Below are 7,501 nucleotides of genomic sequence, written 5' to 3'. Positions count from 1 at the left end.
CCTGGACTTCGGAATTGGACCTGGACAAATGGAGTTCCAAAGGCACAAATATGAAAGACCACTTAAATGACTTGGACAAGGTCCAAGCAATAGCACAGTGTCAGGACCGCTTCCCTGATTTTCAAAACTGCATTAAACGAAATGGCATACCCAAATACTGAATGTCAGTATTCTCTTACAGGACCATTTTCTCATCAAATTTGTCCTGACTGGGGTAACCTCACAAGAGCAAGCACATCGCCTTCTACAAGGACAACACAAGCACATTTACATGTACTTATCATACACGTCCGTTCCCTTTTATTGACTGTGTATCAGAAGCCAAGCTCCAGGTTTTGCAAACAGTTAAATGGTATGACAAAGCAAATACTTTAAGGTATTTCAGGAGCTTGTTTGCACTAATGGGTGCTCTTAACTACTACAAGGATTTTTAAATGGAGTTGGAAAGTGTCAGAACTGATCAGACTGCTTAGAAAGAAAGTCTGATGTATTACCCTATGTGCGTTTATGAAGGAATGCCAATCAACTCAAATTCCTCTGCACGGGAAGGCTCAACCAAAGGATGAGTACATACAATCAGGATTAAGGAGGAATCTTTGTGGAGGTACGTTGAACAATAAGTGTCTTTTTATACCTACAAACTTAAAAGATGCTCAGTTTTAAGGAGCTACTCCTTTCAACTAGCAAAGTTCTTGCTGAAAAAATGCAGCAGGGTGGAAAGGACAAATATATGTGCATATATATGTTACCAGGGCTGCCTCCAGTTATAGGAGAAAAGTATGAAAGGTACCCAAAAAGTCTATCCAGCTTGCCCTCAAGCAAATCAGCTACAACCTATTTTCTTAAGGGACCTACATCCACACAGATGAAAAGACAGGACATCTTCATCTTTCTGAAAGGGATTTTAAGGAGGAAAAACAGTTTGACAAAATGTTCAGCAGCTTTATCTGCTACAATACAACCACTGTAAGCCCACAGCCAGGGGCTCTACATTACATATTCACTTGAGCAACTGGTTCATTTGGTAGCTGTAAAGTAATCTATTGGTTGAGGCAATGATACACAAGGTTTTCTGAAAAAGGGCACACCTGTATATCTGTCTCCTCCAGATGGATGTGACCGCTATACCTGAAAGCATCTCTTCTATCACAACCATCTTCCTTCACCCTGCTGCAATCCTGCTGTCCATGCGCTAGCAGGATCACGGACAAGCACCAGCAGGATTTTACCAATTTGAGTATTAGCTAACAGGGCTGTCATGTCATACAGCACATCCTATGCCTTGGCCACCAGCTCCAGTTCAGTCTGTTAGTGGTGAGAAGCCCAGTGGTTATTTAAGGGCACATGAGGAATGAATTGGTGGTTCATTCCAGTGCCAAGTGAACAGGTGCCTCCTCCCCGGGCTCACAACTGGTTCTCAGCTATGCCATCTCCAGCATTGCCCAAGAGGTGTCAAAGCCAGAACAGACACCGCACGACCCTCGTGCCTGGCGCTGGGCTCTGCTTGGGACAGGCTGACAAAGCCGGGTAAGCTTCCATGACGGCTGCCTGGTCAATAGGAGTTCTATGGCTCCACATGCCACGGCTGTCAACTTGGCACTCTTCATGGGTACTGCATTTATTCACACAAATGAATACTGCGTTTCAGTTGCTGAAGATGGAAGGATAGTGCTTTCCTGCTTAGATTTCATTTCTTAGGACAGATTTGCTCCCACAGAAAATTAAAGACACAGCATAAACAAGGCGAATCTATGTGCCAGATGAAAACATTGTGTGGGTAGGCTTCAGAAAATGCAGTTTAATATAGATAGCTGTTCTTCCTTTGTTAAGTATTTTGAGACTGAGCAAGGAAAAGCACTATGTAAAACCTCTATATTGATAATTATTATTTGGATTTTCCCAAATACACTTTTTCACACAACAGATGTTCCTAATGCCTGGCACCATTTTTAATACTTTGCCTTTTCAAAGAATGTATGCTGTATCACACACAAAAGCATCCTCTCTGTTCAGAGTTCATTTTGTTAAAATCATTTTTCAACTAATCATCTCTCTGGAGAACAATGGTATGATAGAACAGTATTTCTGATGGGTGATATTTTATTACTAACATATGTTTTCATCACATAACCAACCTAACTACCCTCTTCTGTTACAAATATTTATTTAAACCTTCTAATTTGAAACTTTCCAAGCCAAATTCCATATTTTGCTTTTAAATTGGCACATAGTTAATCGTCCCGGTAATCACTGCCCATTGACGGATAGTTTAGCAAAAGCAAAAAAAAGTATGTATTATACATCCTTGTTGACCTTTAAAATGTAAGGCAACAGATTTCACTTCTAATTCTCCAGTTCCAATTATAAAGCAGTCTATCTCCCAAAAGATCACTACATTCCTAAAAGTTTAAAATATCAAGTAAATTTACAAGCAACAAAGCAGACAATGCAACAATAATAAAGCATCCACTGTTATCATCAGTTTGAAATACATCACAAAACATAAATAAATTAGAATTAAAAAATAGGATATTTGACTTACTGTGTTTACCACATTCAAAAGTCAGGACATCTACACAAGAAAACAGCAGTATTGCAGGTGTTGGCATGGCTAACAAGAAGTTCCCAGTTCATTGTTAAGAATATAAAAAAAATACAAGACTGACGCTTATCTCTCAGAATCACGTGCCTTCTATAGTTATCAAGAAGCAAGAAGGCACCTTGTTCCAATTTACATACGTGAAATCTCCTGAACAAGCATTCTACATCGCACTAAAACCCAAAATACCACTTCAAACGAGCCAGATCAAGGTATTCATACCTTTAGAGGGCAAAATCTAACGTTCAAAGTCAATTCCTGCTTCAAATAACTTGTGATAATATGCACATATCAAGATCATTCAACATTGCATTGAGTCAAAGGAAATCAAACACCTGCCCCACTGGTTTTCTACTGGAAAATCCCCAGCAAACACACTCCTCCCACCAGCTAGTTTGATATGCCCATTTCCATGATCAAGAAACAAGAGGACAGAAACAAGATACTTCACTTCTTACATTTTTTTTCTCTTAAGAATAACTTCAGTGTCCATAAAATCAGAACCACTAGCTCATCCTCAAAGGCCTCACAGTCAAAAGTGAGATTTAAAAGCAAAAAAAAAAAAAAAAAAAAAAGCACAGATCATAGGAAAACCAGTAATAAAAATGAGGAAAAAGGAGAAAATGAAAACAACTTATAAAGCAGTCTTAAAATTAATTACCTTAAGACTTCAGCATTTTAAAAGAAGACTGGGTGAGATCTTCACAGTTACGGAGCTATGACTCCATTATCACCTCCACACGCTGCTGTATGCTGCGCTGCTCAGCAGTAGGTATCTTGGTTCCCTTTCATTTATAGGAATTTTGTACTAGGAGCATTATCAGAACATGACCTAGAAGTAGCAGGATAGACCACATGTATGCCATGATATTTAATCACACCAACTAATTAAGAGTAGTAACATCCAAAATACTAACCTAATGGTAAACATATGTAAAAAACCAAAAATATTTAGTCACTTAAATGAAAAAAGCCTAGCATAAATATTTAGAATATACGTTACAAACTTCAGAATAGTTTGTTACCAAAGCAATTCCCTACTTAGTGGTCAGAGACCCTACATAAGTTGCTAAGCCTCCACACATACATATTTTTTTGCTTGGAAAGAGCCACTGAGGAAATTAAGGAATTATCACTGAATTCTGTTAAACATTACGGATCTAGCTCTAAGCTATCCTTTCTCAGAGCTCTCCTTTCATGAGTGGATTTTTATTTTTTCTACTGAAGTCATAGAATTCACATCAATCTGGTAGAGAGTTTTATCACAATTATTTTTGACAAAACAGTGTTTAACTGAAATACTGGTTTTTCAAAACCAGAAATCTGCTAAAGTATGCTCCAGCTTTGAGGAAGTGTCTGTCAAGAGCTGCTTTTTAGACCCATAAAAATTTAAGATCAGAACAAGACAGAAGGACAGATTAAGCTCTTCAAAACATTATACAGCCAAGGCACTCCCACATGAAGCCACAGTCTGAGACTTCTGACAAGAGCTGTGTATCTCTTGGGCTATTCCTAAGTCTCTTGTGACTTAAAAGCCTTGCTTCTCACTGTGTACAAAACCAGACTGGGACCTTAGGAAGTGTCACAGGGTGGAAAACCCAGTTTGCTCTTGTCTGTAACGACATGTCTTTGGCAGATTAAGTGCTTACAGAAGGGCTCTGCTACATGCTGCATTTCTTCCTCTAGTTTCCCTCAGGTGATGCTCCTCCTGCACTCTACCAAAAAGAGATCTGAGATCAAAATCTGCCTGTGGTTTACATTTAAATGTGGGTTTCCTAGTCCTCATTAGCTTTGACAGCATAAGCCAGTATTGATAAGTGACAATGACAACTGCAATTTACATACAAGGTCCAGCACATGACAAACTTACGTACTAAATAAGGGTTACAGTAAAGGATAAAGTTTCTAAAACCTACCATAGGCAAAACAGCTTTGGCAAACTACAGACCATGGAAATAACTCTGAGAATATCACTCCATCCCTAAAACGCAATTATTGGGGAAAAAAACTTTTATCCTTTATAAACAATGGAAAGTAAACATTTCACATGCTGCAGTAACACAGCTCTGAACCTTTTTGCCTATTTGAAAATGAAATAACGTTATCCAAAAGGTATATTTGAAGTATTTCTTGTAACTGTTCACTTGGAAATTAACAGGGTTTGGGAAACTGAAGATAGAGGACCAAGAATATGATTGCATTCAACAAGGTCCTTATTAAATACATGTGTAGCTAGAAAAAACTTCTTACGTCTATTTCAAACCATGTGAGTAATAATGAATTATCAGACCTATTATTCTCATGCTAAATTAAAAAAAAATACAATGGTGTGGGAGTGCATGACAGGCTTTATGCTTCAGCTCCATCTCCTTAAAGATTTGCTTTAAGTCTCTTTTTCAACAGCCACACAACACTAGATTTACAATAAACACAGGATGATCTGACTGTATGATTTTGGAAGTTTCCATATTCTAGTTTGAACTTTTCATCAGAAGCTTTGTGGCCAGACCAGAGTCAGGCATTCAGCAAACTATATTGTGCTTTGAACAAGATTTTCATTCTACTAACAGGTTATCCTGCTTATTTTTAAAGTCTCTTTGCACACAAAAAGAAGGGGAGCTGGGGCAAACTCGGAAAGAAAAGAGTCCATTTGAAAAAATTACACTGCTAGATTACAAGAGTTGAAAGCCGGTATGTAACTTTGCTCCGGGTGATCAAACTGCTAATCAGGAATGCTGTCGAGAACAGAATGGAATTCCAAATAAATTAGCCATGTCCAAGAAGCCAATACAACACAGGATTAAGGCTCACAAAGAAAACAAATTTATTCAGCCTACTTTATCGGAATTCCTAATAACGTGTACTAGTTTTTCTCATCACAGTCTAAGCTCTTCCACTGGAACAGCGTGGAGAAGGAAAAATGAGTCACACTTCATAAATCTCCTACTTGTACAGACACCTAAAAATGTTATATAGGGCAAGACACACAATACCATTATATATAAATACATATGCACATCACTGCTACAGTATAAATGTGTATAGTTATTTCTCAAAATTTATTTCCAAGGCACCTGACCAAAGAAAAGACACTACACACTCCTGTGAAAATCTACAAAGCTGAAGAAAAAGGTTAGAACCGCATTGATGTCCACACCAAAATAAGCTTCAATACCATAGTATATAAACCACTAAATTAAACAACCAACTATGGAAAGAAAATGTCTGTCCTGTATGACCATGCCATGCATCACATTTTTTTTTATCTAGTATATTAAAAAAAAATTGTTATGTCCACACACTGCAGTGAGGAATACTGTGGCTGAGGTACCGTCTGCAACTCAATTGCATAGTTTATTTTTGCCTCTGACAGTGTCACAGGAAACTTTTCAGAATAGTTTAAGCCAAAATCGCAGGAGCATTAAAATAAGTGCTTAAGTTTTTGTGTTTTATTGAATTGGGATTTTAATTTTTATCGGACTGTTTCTCTTCATCTATGAATCTGAGATGACAATAGGCTCTTATCCATACAGTCAACTGAAGACAGAACGAGGTTTTTGGAAGCATTTTTGAAAAAATAAAAAATAAAAAAGGAGATGAAGTACTCAAAAAAAGTACTTAATGCAGAATCTAGGCATGTATAGCAGAATTGTCCTGTGAGGGACGCGTACACATATCTTCTTGGCTTCTGCAAAAAATAGATAAATCCAACATATTCTACCTTGAAGACATACATTGTCTAATACATTTTTTTCATTTGAAAGTAAGAGATTGAATACGGCACCATTTGCATTTACATGACTCTGCCACATTACCTTGAGAACCCGTGCATGTGCATGCACAGATTTCCTGTAATAAAATACATCAAGCAAACCACAGGTTAAATGTGTATTAGGGATTTGTCCCGTGGCTCCCAGACATGGCACTGCCCTGCTTTCCAGATGACCAAACTGCACCAGCAGTTTGATACACACGGTTAGTGTGTTAGGTATTTTCTAAAGACGTTTTGTTCCAGATCAGGAGAACACCCTATAAGACACCATTTATGTAACCTCCCCTTCCCATAAGAAATAACATTTAATTTGTGTCATTATCATCACTGTATCTAGTATCTTATTCAAGCACACATTTCTACTAACTGTGACTTAGGGTCAGGGTTTTTTTTTTGTCAATTGTTTTTTCCTCCCTGTAAGAAGATATTTGCACGAACATGAAAAGAAAATCATGTATCTCCACACCACCTTCTCTGGAAATGCGTCTCCGGAGGGCGAGGGTCGAACAACACCAGCCATTGCTGCACCATCGAGACACATGGCTGGAAAGGTTTGGTCTACACCCCAATCTCTCCTCTAAAGGCCCATAAATAACCATTTGATTTAAATTAAATATTTCAATGGAAATATAAACTATATTGTTTTCTCAGGAAAACAGACCAAGAAAGCAACAAGCACAAACAAAACTTTTCACGAAGCCCAAGGAAATGTGTTGACTTGAATTTTTGAAAAGGTCTCTTTAAATAGAAAACAGATTTGTATTTATAACTACTGAAAGAAATGTTTTGATTCAGGGCACAGCGAAAGAGACATTTTTCCAGCTAAAACAATTTGCCAGAGCTCCGGTACACACTGATAAACAGCTTCAAATTGTTTGAGACATCTGTGGCAAATGAACTACTGGTCTAAAAAAAAAAAAAAAGTTACCTTGTTCTACCTCCACCTGCCAAACAGAGCTGTATATACTCTATGTTAATGGATGTGCTCAAGCTAAGCACACGTGCAAGTGCTTGCAGAATCGGGGTGGATTTCTACATTTCCAGAATACAGAATACAGCGGATTTCTGAGTGAAGAAAGGAGAATGATAGCTGGCAATGAGCAGTGCCTCTCAACTGACTTGCTCTTGGC

General features: G+C 38.0%; 1 long non-coding RNA gene across 1 annotated transcript in view; it reads right to left on the bottom strand.

Moving 5' to 3' along the window:
• Positions 1 to 3,270: 3,270 nt before the first annotated feature.
• The window catches only part of LOC119154963, a 30,809-nt gene continuing 26,578 nt past the window's right edge, over positions 3,271 to 7,501 (bottom strand). Inside the window, exon 4 of the long non-coding RNA XR_005106564.1 lies at positions 3,271 to 3,431. This is a non-coding gene — a long non-coding RNA (uncharacterized LOC119154963). The remainder of the gene's footprint in view (positions 3,432 to 7,501) is intronic.

This window comes from Falco rusticolus, chromosome 10, assembly GCF_015220075.1.
Source record: "Falco rusticolus isolate bFalRus1 chromosome 10, bFalRus1.pri, whole genome shotgun sequence".
Lineage (NCBI taxonomy): Eukaryota > Metazoa > Chordata > Aves > Falconiformes > Falconidae > Falco > Falco rusticolus.
Note: the sequence above shows the minus strand (reverse complement) of the source record. Positions and strands in the feature narration are given on the sequence as shown.